At 40.8% G+C, this 27,609-nt stretch overlaps 1 protein-coding gene across 6 annotated transcripts in view; it reads right to left on the minus strand.

The window, feature by feature from the left end:
- The window catches only part of CCSER1 (coiled-coil serine rich protein 1), a 715,014-nt gene that overhangs the window by 449,969 nt on the left and 237,436 nt on the right, over positions 1–27,609 (minus strand). The gene's annotated exons all lie outside the window — the stretch shown is intronic.

The raw sequence follows: 27,609 nt of genomic DNA on the forward strand, positions 1-27,609 counted from the left end.
AAATCATAAACCCAGTTTCAAACATAACATACCCTCCAACATTTCTCCAATGAAAATATGGACGTCTATTCCATAACGATAATTTCACTATTTATACACCACACATCTTACTGGGTTGCCCCAGCCACTCTGGGCAGCTTCCAACATATAAAAACATAATAAAACCTTAAACATTAACAAATCTTCCCTCTATAGGATTGCCTTCAGACAGCTCGGGAGTCGAATAACTTCATACCCTCCAACATTTCTCCAATGAAAATAGGGACATCCTAAGGAACAGTGGGACATTCAGGTATCAATCAGAAACCGGGACAGCTTCTCTAAACCAGGGACGTCTCTGGAAAATAGGGACACTTGGAGGGTCTAACATAACACTTAAATAGTGTTATGTTAACTGTTACACAACCAGAGGAAAAGTGCTGCATCCACAATTGTCACTCCAGGAACCTGTGTGCTTGCTTGTTCATGTCAAGTCATGGTTTGCAAAATCAACTGCAATACTTATGAGGGCAAGAAAATTCTGATTTGCCTATAAGTAATAATAAGCGGCCCACCTCCTGTAAATAGCTACTGCCAATATTTGTAAATTTTGACATGCTAAGCCCAAAGAATTCCTTTTCTCTTACTCTACACTATATCCTTCCCATAGTCTTGTTTTCTGTGCCACCACTTGCCCAATGCCTATTGCTTGGACCACTTGCTTAAGGCATTTGGTTTGTCTTCTACTCAGGTACCGCGTTGGAGCTTCCAATAGGCATCTGGATGGCCACTGTGGGCAGAGCCACACCATTCACTTAAAGAGCATTCAATGCACATTTAAAGCACATGATTTCTCCCAGAGACTCTCAGGAACTGCAGTTTGGCCATCAAAGAACACCCTTAAACTATGATTCCCAATAATGTTTGGAAGGAGCCATGTACGTCAAATGTGCTTTACATGTATATTGAGAATCTGTCCTGTGAGAACAAGACACTAGATGGATCAATGGCCTGATCCAGCCGTCTCTTCTTATTTTTTTAGCTATTTATTCGTTCATTTATTTTAAATTTCTATAACACCCTTCATCAGAAGATCACAGAACAGTTTACAATATAAAAACACAAAGATATATAACATAAGGTAAAGGTAAAGGGACCCCTGCCCATTAGGTCCAGTCGTGACCATCTCTGGGGTTGCGGCGCTCATCTCGCTTTATTGGCTGAGGAAGCCGGCGTACAGATTCCAGGTCATGACCAGCATAACTAAGCCACTTCTGGCGAACCAGAGCAGCGCACAGAAACGTTGTTTACCTTCCCGCCGAAGTGGTACCTATTTATCTACTTGCACATAGTAACAAACAAAAACAATGCCCATCATCACACACAGTTTAAAAGGCCATATAATTAGCCAAAGGCCTGGGAGGAGAGGAATGTTTTTGCCTCGCACCTAAAGAGATGTATTGAAGGCACCAGGTGAGCCTCCCTGGCGGAGCATTCCACAAACGAGGATCCACCACAGAAAAGGCCTGCTCTCATGCTGCCACCCTCCAGACCTCCTTCTGCTCAACTAAGTTACTTATTGCTCTGCACAGGAAATTCTAGCCTACATCAGGTTATTTCCTAATCTCTGCTGCTTACAGTGGTGTGAAGTCATCTCTTACAGTGCTTAAATTGTCGTCTGGGTGGATGTTAATGCATGAAAAGCCAAGGTTTGCCTACATGACCTTCATGTCCCATGTAAACTCCAAAAGTCATTCCCATGCCAAGATTTATTTATACCCCTCCCCTCCCCTCCCCTCCCCCCCCAAAAAAATCTGATTTGTGTGGCTTTTATCTCTTTTCCTTTCCTGAAAGTGTCAGTATCATCTCATCTGACTTGCAGAGTAAGCCCGACCTGTTTCTATGGAAACAAATGTTAGTGAGACTGTGGCTGAAACCCTTATTACCTGCCTGAATCAATAACTCTAACCTTGGCAAGGTCATTCATCTCCCATGCTTCCAGCCAATGGCTTAGGAAAAAAAGGAGCTCACCCTATGAACACCTGGTATCATTTAATAAATGTCACCTTCAAGTCCCACAAACTTTTTTTTTAGAATCTAACAAATCTGTCCCATTAATACATAAAACTAAAGTGGAGTACTTGCTCATCCAAGTGGGTTTTTTTAAAAAAATCCTTCTGCATTTGGTGGAGTGGAAAGCAAAGAAAGAGACAAAATGGATTATACTTGTGGATAACATCCATAGGGGTTTCATTTCTCTTCCCCTCCTCCAAACACCCACAATGTTGATTATCAAGCAAGAGAGAAGGAATTAGTGATGTTGCAAAGGTCAGTGAGAGGAGGCAGCGAAGTGATTGATCATGCACCTCTCTTTTGTATGTACCATAAGGGTAATGTGGACATTTGTTTCCTCTGTGTACTCACACATGTCACTGTGAGATTGGAAACCACCTCTAGACTGATGCCAAGAAGCAAATGTACTAGCTAGGCATAAATGTAATGCTAAATTAGCAGTAGCTTTATGGTTTGTTTTTATTGTTTGTTTTGCTGCTGCTTTTGACTTCTTAGGCAAAACCTGCTATTCTAGACATCAACAGGAGTCTAGTGTCCAGATCAAAGGAAGTAATAGCTCCTCATTTTTAGATGGAAGAGGTGTGGTATCTCACCCTTCTCAAGCTCAGATGGTTTTCCACTCAAAACCACACAAGCCCAACTATCTCCTAAACCACTAGTGCCCAACCAATTTGTGCTATTAATAGACAATACTCTTGAATAAGATTTATAACCACAGGAAGTCAGCCAGAAGCTGTTACAATATAAAGTGACTAGATGCAACTTATTAAGAAATAGAACCAAGAAAAAATTTCTCTCTTTTTCTAAAGCGCTTGTCAATTACAGATAATTTTGGAAGCAAACAGAAAATAAAAAGCCTTGCATAGGATGCAGCTCACGATTTGGTAGACAGTCTAAATAAAACATTGAGATGTTTGTTTCACTTAAAGCCATTTTGTGAAGCACTTCTAAATGCATTTATTCTTCTAAATGTTAAGGCTTGTGTCAGATATGTCACTCTGGCATTCTCCAGGGTCACCCAGATGAGAGAGAGAAAGGGGCCTGAGTTTGTCGGGTGGCTATAAACCACAGTTCAGTCCATTTTTTAAAATCCCAATTTTTCATTTCTTTTTGTTCCTGAGATTCTAAGAAAGAAAGCCCTGCTAGGCTGCCTCCCTCTGTAATCTACTTTAAAGGATTCCTTTGACACGGGAAACTTTTGAGTACATTTCTTTCATGCTTAAATATTTAAATGCTCCACTCTTTTAAAATGCAGTCATCAATTTAGCAATAAAAAAAGGTTTCCTAGCAGGCTGGCAGTGGGAACTCTCCAGCTAGCAAAAGCGGAAAAAAACTACTGAGAAAATATCAAGTGACACAAATGCAGGATAGCAGCAAATAATTAACAGCAGATTTGCCCACACAGTTGGAAGACGGAAGTCCGCCAGGATTTCCAATGGGTGCTTTCGTCATGCATGTACTAAGCTTGCATTTCAGCAATATGTTCTACAAACCATGTAATCAAAGGGAGAGATAGGTGGTATGGTGGCAGGTGAAGCCAACACTCCATTTCTAATGGCACGTGCTTCTGGCCTATTCCCTCTGAAGTGGCGGGATTACCTGCACACAAAGGGAAGGAAGGACCAAGTTCAGTTATGCCATTAGTGATGTGAAGTTTGAGGAACAGTTCAGGGAGTCAAAGTGGACTGCTATAAGCAGAGGCTGGTTATATGGTGGAGGTGTGTCAGTGTGGGGAATACATAGAATCATAGAATCATAGAGTTGGAAGAGACCACAAGGGCCATCGAGTCCAACCCCCTGCCAAGCAGGAAACACCATCAGAGCACTCCTGACATATGGTTGTCAAGCCTCTGCTTAAAGACCTCCAAAGAAGGAGACTCCACCACACTCCTTGGCAGCAAATTCCACTTCTTTCTTGTAATTTCTTGTTGGATCCATTGCTCCGTGTCCGCTTCTCTGGAGCAGCAGAAAACAACCTTTCTCCCTCCTCTATGTGACATCCTTTTATATATTTGAACATGGCTATCATATCACCCCTTAACCTCCTCTTCTCCAGGCTAAACATGCCCAGCTCCCTTAGCCGTTCCTCATAAGGCATAGTTTCCAGGCCTTTGACCATTTTGGTTGCCCTCCTCTGGACACGTTCCAGTTTGTCAGTATCCTTCTTGAACTGTGGTGCCCAGAACTGGACACAGTACTCCAGGTGAGGTCTGACCAGAGCAGAATACAGTGGCGCTATTACTTCCCTTGATCTAGATGCTATACTCCTATTGATGCAGCCCAGAATTGCATTGGCTTTTTTAGCTGCCGCGTCAAGTTTGTGGTCAACCAAGACTCCTAGATCCTTTTCACATGTACTGCTCTCAAGCCAGGTGTCACCCATCTTGTATTTGTGCCTCTCATTTTTTTTGCCCAAGTGCAATACTTTACATTTCTCCCTGTTAAAATTCATCTTGTTTGTTTTGGCCCAGTTCTCTAATCTGTCAAGGTCGTTTTGAAGTGTGATCCTGTCCTCTGGGGTGTTAGCCACCCCTCCCAGTTTGGTGTCATCTGCAAATTTGATCAGGATGCCCTTGAGTCCAGAAATGCTTCACATGGAAAGAATGTGCAAAACAAAATGAGACTATGTTAACAAAAGCAGGCAGAGGGAAAGCCATGAAAGAAAGCTAAAGGTCTAGCTCACAGGGTGCATGGACCAAGAGAATGTTCTCCACTATTTTACAGTTGTAGCAGTTGAACATAGGGCTTGCCCACACCTCCATTTGCCCCACCACTCTTCCCTGGGAAAACCCATGGTTTACTGCTGAATCAGACCAAACAGCAATTGGGTATTCCACACAATGCTGTTTGCTCTGATTCAGTGGTAAGGTAAAGGGACCCCTGACCGTTAGGTCCAGTCATGGACGACTCTGGGGTTGCGGAGCTCATCTCGCTTTACTAGCCGAGGGAGCCGGCGTGGAGCTTCCAGGTCATGTGGCCAGCATGACTAAGCCACTTCTGGCGAACCAGAGCAGCGCACGGAAACGCCGTTTACCTTCCCGCCAGAGCAGTACCTATTTATCTACTTGCACTTTGACGTGCTTTCAAACTGCTAGGTTGGCAGGAGCAGGGACCGAGCAACGGGAGCTCATCCCGTCGCGGGGATTCGAACCGCCGATCTTCTGAACGGCAAGTTCTAGGCTCTGTGGTTTAACCCACAGTGCCACCTGCGTCCCTGATTCAGTGGTAAGGAGCATGTTTTCCATGGGAAAGCTTTGGTGCAAATGTAAAACCTCTTTGATCCATGCCTAGAAACTATGGGACAAGCAGAAAACCCACTCAGACCCATGCTTTCTAGGCACAAGACAAGTGGAAGTGTGGGTGAGCCCAGTGTGGGCTGGTGTAGAGTTGGTTCCTTTGGATATTTGCACTGGATCTGAAGGAGTAAGTACTTCTGCCCAAATCCCTATGATTTAGCTCAAGAATGTTTCAAATATCCACAGAGCAACAGGCACAGTATTTCCATATTATCTCCTTGAATACAGAGTAAGGTTATCCTTCATGTAAGATCCAGTGAAGGTTCAGGAGCTGCATTGACCTAGAACACTAACCCTGTTTTGCTTCCTCTCCCAAGGGTGTTAAGAAATTTAAGGCAGTTTTAAATAAAATACTTATGTAATGAGTTCTGCTGGAACAACAGAAGAATAACAATCACAAGGAAGAATCTGTGCACCCCAAAGTCCCAACAGTTCAGAGCATGATTGACATCTTTGCCAAGTCTCTACTTCCAAGATCCAAGATCCAAGACAACCAGTAACTAGTTTTATCCATTGCTCACATTTGCAGTCCCTGTGTAGGGGCATATCATTGGGGGGGGGGACTGCCAGGGTGATGGCCCCATGCACATTTTTTGAGGGGGTGCTGGTGGCGTGGCGTGGGGAGGACACAATAGGCACATGCCTTTCAATCAGTCTCAGGTACCCTGAGATTTGCACATCTTTTTCAGAAGTGTTTAGAAAGCATAACTAAAATGGGTTTAGCCATCTTAAATCCCTAAAGAAGATAGAACAGGACAGTTCTTCCCTCTGTCTATCCCTGCTGAGGATAATGGGATGGGGGCTCCACAGGGTAACCGTTTAAAACATGGGTAGGCAGAGGCTACTTTTTCGATTATTTAAACATGCTTCTTGGTTTAGAGGGGAAAGCATGCTTTTTGTTAGTGTATTGCTTTTTTAGCAACAGGAAAATTGAGAAGTCAAATAGACATTTTTTTTGTTCTAGCTCCTGGATGAACAATTTTGATGACATTCAGACAAACTTTCTGTGGTTTCTTTAGATATGAAGTCTGGTTCATGAAAAAGCTAATCTGACCATAACATCTTATCTTTTACATCAGGCTAAAATGTCAGAAGCAGAGGGAAATCAATAACAAATTATTCTTGCAAGATAGACTCTCCTTTCCCAATTCTTATATATTAAGACAAGCAAGTTCTAACATTTCTTGAGGTAACATATCTCTAAAGAAATCCATTATGAAGTGTGCCTCCCAAACATTTTATATTCATATGTAAAATGTGTTATTTTGGAAGTGTTTGTGAAATTTTGATTTCTCCCATTGAAAATGACAGGTAGCTTTTGAAAACTGAAAATGGTGAAGTTCTGTGCTCAGAGCAAACAACTTATGAATATTTATTTAAAAAAGCATTGACATTTTGGAGTAAAATGGCAAGTATGTATGGACAAAATAGGGTTTCCTTTTTCAAAAAATTTGGGAGGAGATTTGACACCTACAGCTTTTTTTCCCATTTGACACCTACAGCTGCAATCTTATGCACATTTAAGTGGGAGCAAACCCCACTAACCTAAATGGGACTGACTTTTGAGTAAACGTGCATAGGATTTTATAAATAATTGCATCAAAAAAAAATTCAAAGGTTTATTTCCCTCATTGACTTTTACATGAAATTGGGTTAAGGGGTTTCAGTCTGCCACATGTTAACAAAGTTTTCTTTTTTAAACAAACAAAAATGCTTGCATTGGACTCCATGACACAAACCACCAAGTACAAGATGCTACTGAGCTGAGCAGCTGAATTCTGCAGTTGGGCACTCCAACTTCTAAGTAGGGCTGGGGAATATAATTGCCCTGTGTGCATTTTAATGAAAATTTAAGTTTGTACCTCTCCAATCTTTTCAATGTACTGTAAGTGCACTGAAAAAGATGATAGGTAAATAAATAAATAGATGATAGATAGATACAGTGGTACCTCAGGCTAAGAACTTAATTCATTCTGGAGGTCCGTTCTTAACGTGAAACTGTTCTTAACCTAAGGTACCACTTTAGCTAATGGGGCCTGCCGCTGCCGTGCGATTTCTGTTCTCATCCTGAAGCAAAGTTCTTAACCCGAAGTACTATTTCTGGGTTAGCAGAGTCTGTAACCTGAAGCATCTGTAACCTGAAGTGTCTGTAACCTGAGGTACCACTGTACCAGGTAGATGATAGGATGATAGGTAGGCAGGTAGGAAGATAATGTGTATGTGTATAAAAATAGTGTTCAAAATGCATTCTGCTATAGGGAAATGCTTTCCAAAAGTGTATGCATTAGGAGAAGTGAACATAAAAATGCATGTGAGTTTACCTGCTGACTTTTTAAAAATTGAAAATGTCTGAGGAAATGTGGTAAACTAAACTTTGGGGAAATGTGAGGCTGAGAGAAACTACAATTGTCCGATTTGTCCATCTCTACCTGAGCAGTGAGAAGTTGGGGAAAACACTTTAAGTCTCCTTTGGCTGAGAGAGCAATGGAGACTTGGGGAATCTTGGTATGCAAGCAGAATATAATAGTTGATTGACTGGATGGGTTAGAAATCAGAGCGCAGGAAGATATTGTTGCTTTATGGACATTGTTCTATATTAATAATAAATGTGCCCTGGTATTATTATATGTGAGTTAGTGGGATACTAATATTTTAATAACAGAATATAAATATAAATATAAATATAAATATAAATATAAATATAAATATAAATATAAATATAAATATAAATATAAATATAAATATAAATATAAATATAAATATCTAAGAAGTGCTCTAGTAAACCAGGTTTGGTTCCAATTCAAAGTCTATAAAGAGCACGACACTGCATGTGCCTTATTTGGTTATGATGTCACAATAGTGATGAACTGATGCAGTGCTATACAGTACACAAATGGGGGGGAATCAGAAGTCTGACACGAAATTAAAAAGGAATTATGCCTTTTGCTGACTTCAGACTGCTCCACAACTTAGATAAAAAGCTTACCTAAGTTCCAGACGCTTTGGGGATAACATATTTGCTTCAGACAAATTATTATTATCAGGAAGCCACCAGCCCCTGTTTAGCTTTTCCCGTTACTTGTAGATATATTTGTGCTTTCCAATTTAAACATTTCTCCAAACAGCAACTTGGCAAGGTAATACCAAGTAGCATTACGAAAAAAATTCTTAAGGTACAGCCTATCCATATTAAATTAAACTGGAATTACATCAATGCTATGTAAGTAAACGTGGTGTACAGCCAGCCAAAGGAAAACACTTTACCAACAATTATTTCAAAAGGACACACTGAAGCACAGACCGAACTTCTGATTAAAGTTAACAGGGTGTAAAAGTAGAGCTGAGATGAAAGTTGCTTTCAAAAAAATTTAGGTTTGAAGAGAACATCATTTTGTGGTTCCATGGGTATTTGTGTTCTCAACCGTCGATAAGATTCCAGAATACATGCTTTTGGTTAAACTCATAATGAATGGCATCAACCACAACCAGCAGCATAATTGCCACCCACACGCCATTCATGCTCATTGCTCAACCAAATTCGCCCAACTGCCTTCCAACACTGCAGCCTCCGCATGACGTCATGGTGAAGGGGTATATTTTCAGCTCACGATACCCAAAGGTGCTTAAATTTGACTCGATCATACTCATTGTTTCTAGGCTTCCATCCAAATCCAACATAATAACTAGGCTTCCACGTATATGTTTAGTTCTATAGGGCACTATTTGGATTTTCTGGCCCAGGATGAAAACATCTTAAATTCATTAGGTATAAGTTATGTAACGTCTCTTCACAGAGACTTTGGAGCATTTTCTGCTGACTAGTGCTGATGCCAGATGCTGGCATTTACAGAGGTATAAACTCACAATCATCCCATTTGTTATATTATGCTACAAACTGCGCATCAATTTTGTTGTCGGCTATAAAAATAAATAAAATAATAGCCATGCCTTGCAACTGTCCTCAATTTTCCAAAGGTGTTCATGAATAACAAGCCACTTTTCTTTATGCTAGGTGTATTCCTGAGGTGTATTCCCATTTTGCTCTGCAAGTTTTCTGCAGCAAGAGAAATGAGGGCTGCCCAGTCTGTCATTTTTATTTTTAAATTGGTCGTCTTTCACCACTCAGGTAGTGAAATTATTTTCTTCAGAAAGTTTGAAGGGGGAGGGAGCGAGCAATAAACAACATTCTTCATCCTCTACATTCTGCAAGAGCCTGATGTGACAGAAAATCAAGAAGCATAAATTGCAATTGACCCAAGCAGAAACCACTTCTGTTCCCAAGCTACTTCTGCGTGTGGCAAGGAAAGCCTGTTGGAATCTATAGAATGTAACAACACCCTTCAGCCAATTCAGAAATCCAATGTAAAATTTAGGATGAAGGGGCATCAGGGAGATTTGTGGCACTCTCAATAGATTTTGGGCTTTTCAAGTGACCCATAAATGTATATTCTTTTCTCTCTATCTGAGAAAGCTATAAGCTTTTTCTCGCTGAAATTACTTAGAGGCCGAGGTCAGAAATCACAGTATGTGAGGATGAAGCTTTTCACAGTATGAAGTGAAATGGAAGCCAAATTTTCAGCATGGTATGTGTCACTCACTGCAGAGTGTGGCTTATATTTAGTGATATGAGAGCTCCTCCCAGCTTGCTTGGTAATTGGCTCCGTATTTCCAGGTCTTCTCAAAAGCGTCTCAGAAAAAGGGGAGAGCATGTGGTGTCAGAGACCATTATGGTATGCCATTGCTCTCTCCTTGACATTTCATATTCTGCCTTTGATCCACCTGGCTCCAGCCCCATCTACAGGAGACACTACTTTTGAAGAAGAAAGTTGCTAACTGTATCCTACCACCTCTCTCAAAATTCATGGCTTCCCTCCTCCCCTGATTTCTGTGGCAAAATACTGCAGTTTCTGGAAGAAGTGATTCTACCCTGAATGCTAAGCAATCCATTGTAAAATAATCTGCATGAACTAACCTTATTGCAGAATTCAGTTTCCTGTGTTGCACATTTAATGTGTTGCAAATTTAGTGTAACATCCATCCCAGAATATTACCATGCAATTTTCTTCTTTCTTTGCACTTTATATATATATTTATGATCTACTGAGCTTCTTAATCTACAGTTAACAATAATTCCCCTTTTTTTAAAATTAAATTTTGACATAAATATATTTCACAAACGTACAAAAGACAAAATGATAAAGAAAAAACAGAAAAAGAGAAAGAAAAAAAAGAAAAGAAAAAGAGAAAGAGAAAAAAGAAAAAGAAAAAGAAAAAAGAAAAGAAAAAGAAAAAGAGAAAAAAGAAAAGAAAAAGAAAAAGAGAAAAAAGAAAAGAAAAAGAAAAAGAGAAAAAAGAAAAGAAAAAGAAAAAGAGAAAAAAGTTAACAATAATTCCCAATCTAATTATGGGAGGGAAATAAAATATAAAGAAAATATTACCCAATGGATGTCTACACTTCTCTCTCAAATGTTATATTAATAGCAATATCAGTTTAGAAGAACCAGTGGAGACAGTGAAATCGCAAAAGCTGCCTTTCTATGTGCCCTCACTATTGATACTTGAAACACAAAAGCCACCACAAGTAGACAGTGGAGATAGACCATTATCTCAGTAAGCAACATAGTTGGACAGGTTTATCCATGTTGAATCTCCATAGCTTATTCACTCAGTCTTTCTCACATAAAGGATTTCATGTTACTAAGAAGAATAAAGACAGTGTGCATACAGAGGAGCCTTACCAAATATTCATCAATCCAAGGCCAGTAGAGCTGAACTGCCTACTTGACAAGAACAGCTGAGATCTGTGCTTTCTGTATGCATGGTCCATGCCTACTCTCTAAACAGCTGTACCTAAAGTAGGACATTACATGCTTGTTTACAACAACTCATCCTCCTCTCTTCCTTATCTGCCCCAAGACCACATGTAACTGATTCCAGTGATTACACACAAAAAGCAACTTATATATAAATGTGAAGATACCACATGATTGCAAGGAGCATGCAAGACTGGTATCAAGCATTGTCCTTGAATCCTTCCTACTCAAAGCGGAGTCAAACTAACTCTTAATGACCAGTCTTCAGTGTGCTTTTCTCTTCCTCCTTTCCCTTATTTCAGTAAACAGCAACTATTACTGCAACACTTTATTGCACCTTCAAAGCACTCCATGTACATTAGCAATCATTAACAATAACTTCATAAGAGAGGGCTGGGTTAGCCCAATACTGCAGGTGGGAGGAGGGTGGGAGGCTAAGAGAAAAGTAGCTTGCCCCTGGAAGTCAAATATGAGTTGTGATGGTCCAAGGACAAGCAAGTACAATAGCTCAATGAAAGAACATAAGTTTTGCATGCAAAACGTTCCAGGTTTGAACTCTGGCATCTCTAGTTGCAAGGATCAGGCGGCAGCAAGTGAAAGAGAAGACTTCTTTCTAGCAGATGGGTGAGCCATGGCCAGTTAATATAGAAAATACTAGGCCAAACAGACAAATAGTCTGAGTCTTATGCACACTGCAGAGTCTTATGTACATTGTGGCAGGCACCCAGTATTCTGGCAACACAAACTGCACAGAATTAGAGGATGCGGTAGATCTGGGAACTTTATAGCAGATAGTGAAATAAGATTGACGTGCTGGTGTAACCTGATTTCCTCAGCCTAGATGATGCTATTCTGTTCTGAGAGGAACACAAGAAGTAGGACATCCGTGCTCCAGTTCAAAGACCTGAATTCTGCAGTAAGCTCTGGATGAGATAGAGAGAGAGAGAGAGAGAGGGGGGGGGGAGAGGAGAGGAGAGGAGAGGAGAGCAGGGGGAAATAGGCTTTTTAGAGGGTGTTCTCCACTTCACACAATTTCACTTATGTGCATGGGGCCCCAGAATGTAAGCCCCACATAAGTGGGAGGATTCCTGTAGTGGACTTGTCTGATTATCTTTATCTCCATATGCCTCTCACAACAGGCCACTCAGGAAACAAATTCCCTGCATATTGCAAGTATCTCAAACACTCGTGTTAAATTTTGTACAGTTTTCACAGATCCTCAGGCACTGCTTTAGGCCAATGGTGACAAGGAACAGTGAAGGGCTCAGGAGGTTTAAGCCTAAATAAAAAATGCATTCTATAACGTATTCATTCAAAGAAGCATGTTCTGGTGATGGTTCCTGGCTCTGTATTGTATTAAAATGATTCTAGACAGACTCACACTATGCTTCACACTTATTAATTGGCTAAACAACCCCAGCCTCAGAGGGCCTACTTAATTAACTTGCAACGTGATCTGTGGCAGCATATCCATCCCTATTGTGCCCTGGGCAACAACTTGGATATATGGGTCTTTGCTTCTTTCCACAGAGGCAAATTCCAGGAAAGTAGCTGTGCCAAGACTGATTCAGAAGGCATAACTTCTCCCTTAATTGTATCTTTAAAATGCTAGTAAGGAAGCCAGGAGAAAATGGCTGAACACCAATTCTTTGAGATCAGAATTACCAAAGATAAGTCTGGCACATGCAACTGGCAGTTGTCCATAAAGCTAATCTGTCTTTAACTTTAGTTTAAAGAACCTTTTCCCCAAGAGCCAGATTGGTTGAAGAGGAAGAATGGAGGAAAATATTTCTGCTTCTCCTGTACATCCTGATGGATGGGTTGCCAATGAGCGATTGCTAGCATGCTTCCAAAAATATCCTCTTAAGAATTTCACCCTGAATTTCAGAGCTCAGAATTACCTGGGCTGCCTTCAGACAGCACTTTATTCTAGTTTCCCATTTCCCATCTTGATAACTTTTATGTGATCTTTCACATGTTGTAAAAGCCACTTCTGGAAATCTAGCAGAATCTTGAAGAGGTTTAGCAAGGATTTTTCAATGTTAATTGCTTACAGGGGGAAAAAACCCTGTTTGCAATCCCGTTAAACTGGAAAATCGCAGGAGTTTTGCACTGTAATTTCCCCACAATTTTCCTGGGTCACACCATGGGGCAGTATTCCAGCATACAGTCCCCTCCCCCACTGTTTTCATGGATGAATCATGGGGCAACAGAATCATAGGTAAAAGGGTAAAGGGGACCCCTGACCATTAGGTCCAGTTGTGACTGACTCTGGGGTTGCGGCACTCATCTCGCTTTATTGGCTGAGGGAACTGGCATACAGCTTCCAAGTCATGTGGCCAGCATGACTAAGCCGCTTCTGGAGAACCAGAGCAGTGCATGGAAACGCTGTTTACCTTCCCGCTGGAGCGGTACCTATTTATCTACTTGCACTTTGATGTGCTTTCAAACTGCTAGGTTGTGGCAAGAGGTCTAATGTTGTTTGCTGTTGTGTTACACCGACTGGTATGAATGAAATTTAGTGTGACATGGCAGTGTATTTATCAAAAAGCCAGAGTTTAATAATGCAACAAGAAATTGGGACAGAAGCACTAGCAATATGACCAGGAAAACCAATGCAAGAATGTCCATGTCTGAATGTACCAGTGTCTTGCTTCCAAAGTACAACTCATGCATTAGAGCAGTGTTAAAGAACCATTGTGTCTACCTTTAAAATTATGTTAAGGCGATGATTTTTACAGGATAATGTAGGCAAGTTGAAATTAAACTTCCAGTTTGAAAGCAAGAGGCAACTCAAAATCAGCCTTAAACCTGGAGATCCAGCAGCCGGCATGCTGACAGCAGCACAGGGCTATGCAATAAAAAATGCTTTACAGAGGAAAATGATTTCCCACTGTGAGCAAAACCTTTCAGCAAGACCAAGTGATTGGTGCCTTGACATTTCTCACATCACTACTCTCCATAAGCACCCTGATGATTCACAAAAAAAGAGAGAGAGAAAAGAATCAATGGTAACTGGCAAGCCAATACATTTTCCTTAGATGACAAGCAATTGGTGGTGTAACTCTATACTTTTTAAGGGGGCAAGGTAAGGGTATTATTCTCGATTTTTAGGCATATACACATATTTACGGAGCTGTACAGATGGTCTGTACCAAAGGTGTATCATACCGTACTGACAAACCTTCACAATGGTGAACACAAAACACAAGCCAGCTCTGTTCTTGAGAAGTTCCAAAACAGGCTGCAAAAACAGGGTGTATGTAGACTCCATTGTTTGCCATGGCTCACTAGCTGTGTTTGGGCTTGGTGTCAGAGACGAATTTAGGGGAACACAATTGGTTTGGTTGAACTGGGCACGGAGCCTCAGGGATGCTGCAACTATGATGCAGAATGGAAGGCAAGAGGCGGGGGTGCTGAATTTTAGTGTCACACAGGCTGCTGCTGAAATTTGACACCCCAAGTTCCACCACCGCTGGTAGTCACAAGCTGGGCAGTTATGTTATGTTCTATACACTGGAACCAAAGGATTATATGGGTAATCCATGTTGGTTAGATTTACAGAATACCACAACTTTCCAAGTTTGCCTGCACATCCAAGAATATTCTTCCTCTTCACTTCCACTTCAGGGAATACAGGAAGGTGCCTTATAATAAACTTGACCATTGGTCCATCTAGCTCAGTTTTGTCTAAACTTTCTGGCAACAGCTCTCCAGGGTTTCAGGCAGGGGTCTCTACCAGCCACACTTGCAGACATTTTTAAAAAGGAATCCGGAGGGGATCTGGGGAATGACAGGTTGGTTAGTTTATTATTTGCCCCAGGAAAACTAGTGGCAAGTATTGTTAGATTTTTAACATTCAGCTGGACTTCTTTGGAGCAAAGAGCAACACTTATTTTTGTTAATGTTACAGATTTCCCACTCTTACTGACGGCAGTTAAAATTTGCAATCGGCCAAACTGCACAATGTGGGTTTAGGGATAATTAAGCTCTTCACAGAGTAATTGCCACTAACACCATCTCAATTCCTTATGCATGGTGGTACTCGAATAATGGGCATAACTTTTCTCCCAAAGAAGGGAAATGGTTTTATGGGGCATACAGCCCTATACAATTAGTGTACAATAATGATTTACTAGCTGTGCAGAAACCCTTAAGCTTCTTAACAAACTAGCTTCTACTACATTTTGTGAACACTTTCTCATCCTATATGAGAGCTATGCTAATATTTCGGGGGGGGGGATTCATACACGGTAGAGTAAACTGCAAAAATCCGAATTCCTTTCTACATAAAAACAACCCATTCTCTCCCCAGAGTATGTTCAGTACTTGTTTGACTTCCTATGTTTCCTTATGAGATTGCATATTATTTTTAAAGACTGCATATCAAAAAGCTCATATTTTATTTATTGATATGTTGAAAAACTGGACTGCTTTAATGCTGTATTGTTTTTAACACTCGATTGGAAGCCCCACAGAGTGGCTGGGGAAACTCAGCCAGATGGGCAGGGTATAAATAATAAATAATTATTATTATTATTATTATTATTATTATTATTATTACTGGCCAATAATTTAATTAACTGTTACTACCAGCAGCCCGGTCCTTTCTTAATACAAAAGAAGCCACGCAACCTGTTTCTGATGTACAATGTCCATAATAATAGCACACTAATTTTTTATGCAACAAACTATTTCTTCATACTAAATCCCAACCTGAATTTGTGGGCTCTGGAGGAATTCTAAACTTGGCTGGGGTGAAGTGGAATCTGCATGAAGTCCCCATGGCATCCTCTTATTTAGCAAGCACCCTTCCTTTTGTGGGGAACAGCACAAACAAAGTAAGTCTGAAGAACCACCATGTGATGGAGTACAATCCCATTCAAGGAAAGGTGGCAGGGTCTAGAAGAATCACATGATCCCTCTTAGACTGCAGGTTGAAAATAGGTGGTCACTTCCAGAACCTTCTGCAATGAAACTGAGGCATTGCAGCCAGGCTTGCAAGGTAAGAAGCAGTGTGACTGTATTCTGTTCCTACTTTTGACTTTGCAAGCACCCCTTTCTGACAGTTCCTGGAGCCTTGGAGAGGATGGTGAGGTATTTCCTACAAGGTGCTGACGATGATGGCAAATGATGCTGTAGCGAGGAAGCTGGATCAACCTCAGGCCAATAGGCTTCGGAAAATCTGTCCTCCTGGAGTCTCTTATTGGCTATCCATGTACAAGTCCACTTTGGACTGCCATACAACTATTCAAGGTAAAGCAGCCATTTAAAGGATAGGAACCTAAGAATGGCAGTCATAAAGGTAAATAAGTAGGGACCTGTGACTTTTAAAGGCTCATAAAGCAAGAAGCAGATAAAAGCCAAATAAAGGAAAAGGATAAGTGTTTCCTTTTGCTCCATTAGATACCTGACCCCATTAGGTAACAGACATGACCATCAGCTAAACAGGTTTGAAAGCAATGGCCATATTGTTATTGATTTAACAATCTGGAGTGCAACCCTTGTGTCCTCATTTGTTGCCTTTTCTGCCTCTGTCATTTGTCTTCCTTGTGTTGGGCAAAGCTGCTGCACACACATAAGCCATTTAAAAAGAACTGTGTCTGAAAAAGTACCAATAGAAACTAAATCATTTGCTCAATGCAGGTTGTACATGCAATTCCCACGTGTGTTTGTGTGCTTATGTTCTTAATAAATCTTTCCATATAATTAAAGTTCACACACATGACCTATTACAGATGATCTAAAGATGCTCAGTATCCCGAGCTTGTTTTCCACATACAGGCAGGAAACCCAATATTTCTGTGTAAATTAGCTCTCAATGGAAGAGAGTCAGATTTACTGAACTGGGAGAAAAATCAACTCATTTACAGTAATTTTATTACCTTAATCTACTGGGGCCTTTCTTAACTTTTCTACCCCTTGCAATGAATGAACTGCTGCTCTTTTTTTTTTTCTTTTTCTTTTAGTAATGATTCTGTTGTAGGAAATCTTTGGAAAGAAATAGTTTTTTAAAACCTCGCAAGAAACAGACTTAAAATCCAAGACATGATTAAATCAGAAGCAATTTGCAAAAACCATTAGGTTGCTGACAGAAAGGCCTTTTGGCACCACAGGTAATAGCAGCTATACAACTTCTGGGTTCTACTAGGCCGGGTGCATGCCAGGGACTGTGGCTTGGGCATCAGTCTTGGATTGCCAGCAAGTGTTCAAGTTTCCTGGATTGCAAGATGCGGTATGCACTGGGAAGAGTTGTTACCGCTAGTGAAGGCGAAAGCAGCATTGTCCGGTCCTCCCAATGCCTTGATCTTTTAGCTGGGAGAGAATGATTTGGTCTTCAGGAAGAGCTTGAACTTGTTATTTTATATTCAATAGGACCTTTATATAGAATATAAAATAACTATTGAATAACCATATTCAATAGTTATTCTATATAGTCATTCTATATAGTTATTCTTATAGTTCAATAGTTATTTTATATTCAACAGGACCTCGATGAACTGGCAGCAATATACCCCAATATGACTTTGATATGGTCCTCCCTTCTGAAGAGGCGTGTTTGGCGTGGCAGTCGTTGCCCAGTTGCCATTGACAAATCCAGGAAACTCTTGAATTGCATGGTGGCCCGTAAAGTAGGCACAATGGATGGCCAAGTGATTGAACACACTGACATCAAGTTCAGCAATTTCACAACGATGGCGTTCATCTTTCCGATCGTGGAAATGATGTATGGTTGTCTGATATCGTCCAGGGCATTAGGAGTTGGTTGCAGCTGTGAGGGTATTTGGCGGCGAGCCTTTTGGCTCGGGTGGCGGTTAGGCATTGGAATTGGCGTTGTGTGTTGGAGGGGAGGTTGTGGCCATCACCTACCCCTCCCCTTGAAGGGTATTCTGTTAAAGGAATCCAGCAGTCATGGTCCCTATCCAATGCCCAGGTGGTGGCTAGGGCCATGTCATGACCCCTGGTGACTCTAGGGGAAAGCTTTCAGTTGATTCACATCAACAAGCTCCCCCTACAGGTTGTTAACACTCGTGTGACTCCCTGCAGAGTGGGCAGGAGTTAAGTATAGTCTGTTCGGATCCAATGCCTAAGCCAATACCTCTCACATTCTGTAACCAATAAAGTTGTGGCCTTTTTTGGCCCATTAACCTAAAATATTTGTGTCCATGTGTCTTATTTCATCACACGTGGGAAATGGGGCCTCGACTCACAAGAATCAGCTCTCCTGCTGAGCACCAAGTTGGGATCTGCAAGGACCTGGCACCTTCCATCTGTCTAACAAACGTTCTCAGTCATTTTACGTCAGCTACGCTCTCAGCCCATCTGGAAAAGTCACTGGCAAGTCACATAAAATTTATAAAGGAAAGGGTAATAAAACAATGTCATTTTTATACAGTGTATAAACAAATGCCAACTTTAAAATCACACTAGAAAAAGCTCGGCGTGGCAGACTGTCAAAACTGCTGTAAAAGAAAGTATTGTTAAACACAATATTCATGTAGTCTCGTCAATCCAGATAAAGTTGATTGCTGGATTGAACTCATCTAAAAGGATGCAAAACTTTACCATATTTAATGTAACTAAAGTTAGTGTTCTAGCTACTGATTATACAAGGGGTGCAGCAACATTTCACAACCAACCAGCAACAGAGGCTGATGCAAGACTTCAAAATATATGTTTCTTCTCCTTTTCACAAACACTGAAGGCCTGAAGGAGTAACAATACATAGTTCCTTCACTTCCACCATTCCAACAATGCTCCAAACCCAGGAGTAACCATTTTTATTGATGTTACAAGCGGGACGATTTATGTAGGTACTGCTTCCTACCAGTGCTGCATGCAGAAGAGTTCATGTATGTCTACTTCAACTGGATGTTTTAAGCACTTGTAAGGGGGCAGAAGTGGCTGGCAGGCTGAGACAGAGTCACTATCCTAGCTTCCCAGCGGGGGGCAGGGGGATTTACTGAATTTGGTTATGCAGTGTGACAAAGCACTGAATGGAGTGGCCAACCTTTCAGGCAGGTGTGCCACAAGTCAAATTCCAGGTATGTGCTTGGATTGTCACACTGTAGTGTGTTGCACAGAGCATATGCACATATACACAAGCAACGGCCTTGAAAGGTTTTGACTTCTGAGTCTTCTGAACCCGGAGCAGATTGCATAGTGTTGTTGGAGACGCAGGCATTGCAGGGGGTTGGACTAGATGGCCTTCAGGGACCCTTCCAGCTCTACAATTCTATGATTCTATAATTCTAAGAGTGTAGGCCTGAAAGAATGTGGGAAGGGGTTTAAGTAGGGATTAGATGACTGAATCCCTTCACATCAGACTTCAGGTAGGCATCACATTTTCCCCAGGTTCTGCCATATTAATCATCACCATCATCATTTTGTTTGTTTGTTTGTTTGTCTGTTTATTTGTTTGTTTCTTATATCCCGCCCATCTGACTGGCTGAGGAGCTTCCAACAGAATATAAAAAGTGTAACAAAACATCAGACATTTAAAACTGTCTGATAAAATTATCCCTGTGAGAAGAAAACTAGCAGGGAATGGACTAGCCAAAACTGTCATTCCTGAAGCACTAGATGTTTATTTGCAGAAGTTTTGGGTCTGCTTGTATCCGTGTGTTTCTAAGCATTCATAAAGTTATATTTCCCTTTAGTCTGAGGCAGCAGAATCCTCCTTATTCTGTTGCATGTGTAGCCCAGAAATAATTCTATACTATAGGCATGCCCATAGACTACTGCAGGCAAGGTGTGGGCCATACTCCTCTACAGCTTGCGTTAATGTGATGCATTAATATGTTAAGCGGTGTTTTAGATTTGTATTAAACTCTACAACTGGAACACTGAAATGTTCACTGACCCTTCTTTCCTCCAGCACCACCACCCTTGTGATTGTCAGGATAAATTTTATAGAACTGAAGAAAATGAAAAAGTATATTAGAAGATCTGCCCGGGCAACAGGCATATGGCAACTTGTCTTAAATTGGTTGCTATGGTATATTTGCATCAACCACGACAAGAACTTGGGACAAGATCTCATAGATCAATTGTCTTTTTTGCTGTAATTTGGATGAGAAAAATTAAATTTGGTTCACAGCCATGGGATTTGTTTAGTATAAATTAAACTTATTCAAGTGATTGGGGGATGCATTTGTATATGTGAGAGACTACAAGAATGCGTTTAATGGGTCTTAAGGGATGGAAATATTATAATTAGCCAACATGAAACCAAATAATGAGCACTAATGCAGATAAGACAATGAGCTAGTGAGGAAATTATTCTAAAATTATATCTTAATAGAGTCTTTACTATAAATTCTCCATATATTTGCATTTTTAAAAATAGTTTACAATGTAAACTAGAATGAAATAATAGTGTCTTTTAAAGTTAACATGGCACAATGGGAAATTAATTTAACTTGACACTATTTTCAATTTATCATCCAACTATTGGATATATTTCCTAAAAATTGCTCCATTATCTTCACTTAAATATTTGGATGTTGAAAGTAAAAACTACAGATACTCCAAAGTGTAGTTTTAGAGAGAACCACTTTCAAGGCTTAATTGGAGTCACAGCTCATTATCTTGGATACTTGCCTTCGGTGCTAGGGTTCAGCCTGGGTCTTGTGGAGTAATATTTTTAAAATACACTTGCATATTCAGCTTGCTTTTGCCTCATTAATGAGTAACTAGAAACCAGCCCACACAAACCTGGTATGTTAGAAATTATAAAGCAGTCTACTGTCATCACCTTTTATTCTAGGAATGAAACAAATGTTACTTCTGAAAACGTTAATAATGTTCCTTATGCATTTCCATAGTTCTATAAAACATCTTGCAGGAGATAAAACAGAGTGGGTAGTACTCACAAAAGCAATACCAATATGCCTCTATTAGTGCCCCTAGAAAAGAAACCTGACAGATTTCAGAAAAGTTAGTCCAGGGATTCTCGTGCTAAGCACTTGGAAAGTTGATGTTTCAGGGGTGAGGGGAAAAGCTTTTTATCTTTCCTTCCAGTGGTTTTGTTCATAAGCACCAATTCAGTGGCATTACGTGGTACCATGGGTGTAGCCAGGATTGAGGGGGAGCAGATCCGACATGATTTGTCAGTTAAGTATTTCTATTGTGTTACTTGATCTAGGGGGGGGGGCAGCTGCCCCCCTGCCCCCCTCCCCTTGGCTGTACTCATGGGTGGTACTGAGCACAGAACAAAGTGTTTCAATTTGAGGAAAAGGCTGGCATAGAAAATACTTCTATCCTGTGGACTCATGCTTTCCCCTCCCCAAAGTCACCTACTTAAAAGCAGCTCCTGCTCGGGGAGAGGGGGAAGGTTGAGAGTGAGAGGGGAACCTCTTGCTTTCACTCTGCCACACCTGCCCTTTACTCTTCCTGCCTGATCTCTTTGTCCCTTCCCTCACCAAGAGAGACTGGGGCTGTCTGTGCAGCTGCATGATGCTAATGCCGCTAGTACTGTAGTGCCCTGGAACCTTCTCCTGGTCCAGCTGCTTCCTGCAAGCTGCAGGGAGTTGGTCTTGAGGACCTCTGGGGACCCTTCTGACTCTGCAATCCTATTATTCTAAATGGTGTGCCTGTGACAAAACTTGGAAAAGGACAAGAAACACGGGAGAGCAAAGCTAAATACAGTGGTACCTGAGGTTACAGATGCTTCAGGTTACAGACGCTTCAGGTTATAGACTCCGCTAACCCAGAAATAGTACCTCGGGTTAAGAACTTTGCTTCAGGATGAGAACAGAAATCGCACAGAGGCAGCGCGGCAGCAGTGGGAGGCCCCATTAGATAAAGTGGTGTCTCAGGTTAAGAACAGTTTCAGGTTAAGAACTGACCTCCAGATCGAATTAAGTTCTTAACCCGAGGTACCACTGTAATTGAAATATCCCTCCTCCAAAGCATTGGGACTGCATAGTCTGGGTAAACCAATCTCTCGGATTACAAACTTGACCTATCAGTCACAATAGAGTGTTTCCCTCCACTCCACAACTTCCCAACCTTCACCCCACCTTGGTATTTTACTTATATGGTAAGGTTGTTGCCCCCCCCCCTTTAGAAGGCACTTGTCTGCAGTTTTTGTTTTGTTTTGTTTTGTTTTAAAAAACATCCAAATCATCAGGACATCACAAACATACTGTTTTGGTTTGGGATACCTCAGAGTACTTATCATTTCTCTAAACACCCCACTTTGGGTCAGGATATGGCATTTGTTCAAATCTGCTGCACACACACACACACCATTTTTAATCATTGTAAATTGAGTTTTAGTAATGTTCTTATTTCTCCCAAACCTGTGGGTCTATATCAAATCAAAACACCCTTCAACTACAAATTATTATATGTGCCCAGAAAACTTCATCAATTCAGAAATGTTTCACCAGTTATTAGTATTTTTAAAGAAGAGCTCCCCCCCCCCAATACTAAATATATACTAAATTGATTGAAAATCTCTTTTAGGTTTTGTTCAAGTTCTGAGCACCAATTTTAGTACAAGCAGAGCGAAGCAAAGATCCACAATGGTGCAGGTGCTCGGTCCCTTTGGTGCCAGTGCAGTAACACCTTCCAGCCTTGAGCAAGGAAAGATGCTGTGTTCTTTGCAAGCAACAATTGGTGTTTAGGACTTGGACTGAAAATAGACTAATTCAAATGTCATTCCCTGCTCACTTGTAGATTCCCGGTTTTCATTCTAAGCTCTAGAAAAAAATTGTAGACGATAGTGATTCATCATAGTGAGCATCATAAACTGGGTAAATTTGTATTCCAGAGAAAGCAAATAAGGGTTTCAACATCACTACAGTAATATATACAGATTTTTTTTTTGCTAACCACTACCCTTTGCCTTTCTTTTTTCCGTTGCCTGGTATTCGGCTTACTCATAAAAAGGGTTGAAGTTTAAGCAGAAAAACACATAGCTACAGTTGCATGATTTTCAATGTTAATGAAAATTTCACTATGACAAACAGCAGCAGGGTACTAAGAAGGATTACTTTATTTTGTTTTTATATTTAATTTTCTATCATTAATTTATCCATTCATCAAAAGTATTTGTACTATCAAATTTTACAATGCTCCTTTACCCTCACCAAAGCAGATGAACATTCCACTTATATGCTCAATAAGCAAACTGAATTAGTTGTGTGAAAGTGCAAAGCACTGTTCACATGATCGCTATCACTGTGCAACGGATGTCTTAGGAAGACTGCATTTGGATATAACAAGAAAGTGATATAGTGAAAGAGAAACCAAATGGGACTATTCCCCTCTTGACATTTTAGAACAATGTTTTTAATATTGTTCTAATAACGTTTAAAAAGTGAGTGCAGATCCAGCCCCAGTCTTTGGGGACAGATATTTTATTTTATTTTAGCATTTGGGGGGTGAGCAGTCTTAACCTTGATATGAGATAGCCAAGGATACTTTTATTTTAAATGCTCTACCCACACATACTTGCCGCTGCTCTCAGCTCCGGGAATGATGCTACAAACAAAGCTCATGTGCCTTTTTTATTTGTTTAGTGCATTGCTTTGGACAGCAATTTCTGTAATCAGCCGCATTTGTTGCATTGTTCCCATGAGCATTTCTTGGGGGGGGGGAATAACTGACCCCCACTGCCGACATGTAGACCGTAAACCAGGCACAGTAAAGGACTCTGGGTTTGTATTAATGTCCACAATTAGTTTATAACATTCCCACAAAAGTTCTCAACTGCCATCTTCCAGTATTTCTGATTTTATTATAAATATAAAACCCATCCAAATTCTAATTGCCTTTGCTGTTACGGATGTTATTTTATTTCATTTTTTTTAAAAGATGCTTTTGGTTTTCGTTGTGTGTGCACATACCACCCTGTCGATCTCTATGCCGAAACACTCTCTGAGTTGGTAACAACTGAACATCCAAAAAAGCAGCGCTCTTACTTGCATCAAAACAACTTGATTATGTAGCATGAAGCTTGACGGCTTCCCAGTTATTGATACAATTGTTATAATTTATCTGGGGGTGGGGGCAAAGAAAAAAGAATAAGCAGTCCTCCGCTTAACTGGAATGAATGAATTTCTCACTTTCTTCCCACTGTCCATTTCTCGTCTGTACAGGATAATATTCCAGTGATGTTAATGCGATCTGACAGACAATCTTAAATAGTGTTATTACGAAAACTGGGGCGGGTGGAGGGGGAGGAAAGGAGCCTGGTGCTTTTAAGTACAAGGTTGTGCTCAATTTTGCAGTTAAATTACAACTGTTGTTTACGGAGCTGACTTGTGCCTGTAATTTTTCCATATTTGTTCAGAGTCAATATAACTTGGTGTCTAGAGGCCAAACAAATGGCAGCGCCAGATAAGAAATGGACGGTGATAATGTAAGCTAATGTAAGATATATAGAAACAATGTGACGACTTTATATAATGCATTAGTTCCTTATTAGGAAAGCTAAATAAGAAAGTTGTGTGAAAATATTATTGAAATGCAGGGGAAAGAATAGAAGAGGAAAGTGGCAAGGGGAGGGGGGACAAGCTTCATACCAAAAAGAAATAAGAGTATATTTCACATTAACACAACCCTCCTAAACATGTTTCCTCTGGAGGAAGTGCTATGGGTTTTCGCTGAAATAACTCTAAAAGAAACATATTTAGGATTGTAGCTTTCATTTTGTGATTATAACTTGGATGTGAAAATTACCTTCAATTAACCCCAACAATCAGGAAATGAAGGGAGCAAACTAGTTATCAGGCAGTACCTGCCCACTCTGGGATCATGAGGCTAAATCAGACAATGGAGAACAATAGGGCTTTCAGCACCTTTACCCCTATGCAGAGGCAAAGGACCTCTGAGAATGACCTGCCCTTGGCCTCAGAGGATGATGGATCCAGTTGGCTCCCAATAGGCTCTGTAGTGCTTTCTGGGTTGATATAACTGGTGCTCATATCAAATCCCTGGTGAATTTGTGGAACATGTGAATGGCCTGGAGCATGACTGGCCTCCCACTCCAAGGAGCCTGCTTCCTTCCTCAGCATACACCAGAGCTTAGAGCAATGAAACAAGCTGGGAGACAGCTTGAAGGCAAGTGGAGGAAGAATCCAGATGAATGTGATTGGACACTGCTCATTATCAAGCCTGACAGTGAAGGTAGGTGACAAAGAAGACCTGCTTTACTGTCTCCATTGCATCTGCATTGTGCCACCCAGCAGAGCTTTTCTAGGCGGTTCCCTCATTGCGAGAAGCAAAGCTACAGGGAACCAGGCAGAGGGCCTTCTCGGTAGTGGCGCCCGCCCTGTGGAACGCCCTTCCAGCAGATGTCAAAGCGATAAACAACTACCTGACATTCAGAAGACATCTTAAGGCAGCCCTGTTCAGGGAAGTTTTTAACGTGTGATATTTTACTGTATTTTTGGTTTCTATGGAAGCTGCCCAGAGTGGCTGGGGAGGCCCAGCCAGCTGGGCGGGGTATAAATAAATTATTATTATTATTATTATTATTATTATTATTATTATTATTATTATTGGTACTATGAAACCTTTTACAGCCTGGCCCAAAGGAGATGGTGGAACCAATAGTAGCTTTGCACCTTTGTCACCACATTTTGACACAAGCATTCTCCAAAGAGAACTTTTAGCTCACCATCATCTCCAAGCATCCATCCAATTAAACATTCTTAGGATATTACTGATGTTTCACTTATATTCAGTTTACTAATGCACCCTGCTTCTGAACCTAATATGGAGTAAATGAACACTGTTCTTAGCCATGCCTAATGAAAGGTCTGGTCCCTCAGAGCTCCTCTTATGTTCTTAAATCACATAATACACAAACAAAAAAGCAAGTAGGCAGTCCCTCTGGAACTCATGCAGGAAAGTATGCAAGAGAGGTTGCAGTCACATACTGTACTGTACTCAAAAGTAAGCCCCATTGATCACAGTGGGATTTGTTTCTGCATAGATTGTATCAGATCCAACTGTATGTCACCCATGTTTGTCTCCTGGGGTATAGCTGCAATGGGAGTGTTAGTGTTTCTCAAGATGGAAGTAATGTTTAACTGGGTCTATGTGCTGCACTATAATCATGTCTACAGTGGGGTGGCTAGTTTCTCAGCTGAAGAGGATTATGTGCCATGGTCTATGGTGGAGGGAATGCATGCGTAATGTGCATTTGTGACAGTAATGTGTGTTTTGCAATGTGAGAGCATGCCTTGGAGTGTATGGTGTATTTTTTAAAATAAGAGAGTGGTGTAGTGTGTAAAAAGCATTGCTTGTAGTTTACCATTGGGGGGAGGGGTGCAGCATTGTAGACTACTGCCCCCCATAGCAAATTTGCAGATCCTGCACTAGAAAAATCTCAATCTATTTCTCAGAAAAAAACATGTTATGGGAGACATTTTGGCTCACCTCCAATTTAAGCATCTGTCTGAAAGGGGTGGCTGTGGGTACTCACAATGTGCTCACCCCTCCTGGTATGTACATCTGTAAGAGGCCTAAACCTCTAAAATTTCAGATACATTCTCCTATGTCTCCAGGCAGAAGCAAATTCCCATATGTTTTATATATTGGGCTTTGCAACTTATCCCAACAATATCAAAAGAAGCTCCAATAAACAAGAGGGGAAGACTCGAGAACAAGAGAAGCAGACCTCAGAACACTCCAAGAATCCTTTAGAAGGCACAGCCCATAGAATGATTCCTGTTACTCCCCAAAGGAGGAGGAGGAGGCGAGTGGTGGTGACAGGTGACTCCCTACTGAGGGGAAAGGAGGCAGTAGTGTATGGAGGAAACAGGAAGTCACGAGAGATGTGCTGACCTCCGGGTGCAAAGATTCATGATATGACAGAGAAGTTCTGAAGTCTTTCTGATTCATGTGGGTACAAATAATACTGCCACACATAGCAAAGGAGCTGAAGAGACTTGGGGCAAGGTAGTCTTTTCATCACTCCTTCCTGTTGAAGGTTGTGGCACCTATGATTCCATGATCTGAAAATATAATCCACCAAAATAACCTGTTAACTATTTGGCAGGTTTTCCGCAAGAACTGTACAGATCAATCACTTTGAACTTCATTAGAGAGGCTTGTGGACTACAAGTTACACTTTACTGACTGGTTATGAAGCACTGGTCGTTACTGGCATTAGGCAAGAAATTTAATTCTGTTTAATCCTACTGTAACCTAATCATCAACAACCAAATTAATTCAATACAGTGATCCAGCATAAGAAGCAATCACAAAAGAAGTTAGTGTATATGATTGCCTGTTCAATGCTTACAATTCCTACTTCCCTCGGGAAATCGAAGGTACAAATACATCAAAGTTATTTTAGCCCATCTGCTTCTTTATCCCTTAATGTATTCTGCTGGTCTAAGTTCAAGAAACAGAAAACACCACCAAGCAATTTGCATTCATCCAGCTTAAATGGTCCCAAGTGAGCAGAAGAAAATGAGAAAGAAACA

The sequence above is a fragment of the Podarcis erhardii genome (assembly GCF_964252035.2).
Source record: "Podarcis erhardii genome assembly, chromosome: 9".
In the NCBI taxonomy this organism is placed as follows: domain Eukaryota; kingdom Metazoa; phylum Chordata; class Lepidosauria; order Squamata; family Lacertidae; genus Podarcis; species Podarcis erhardii.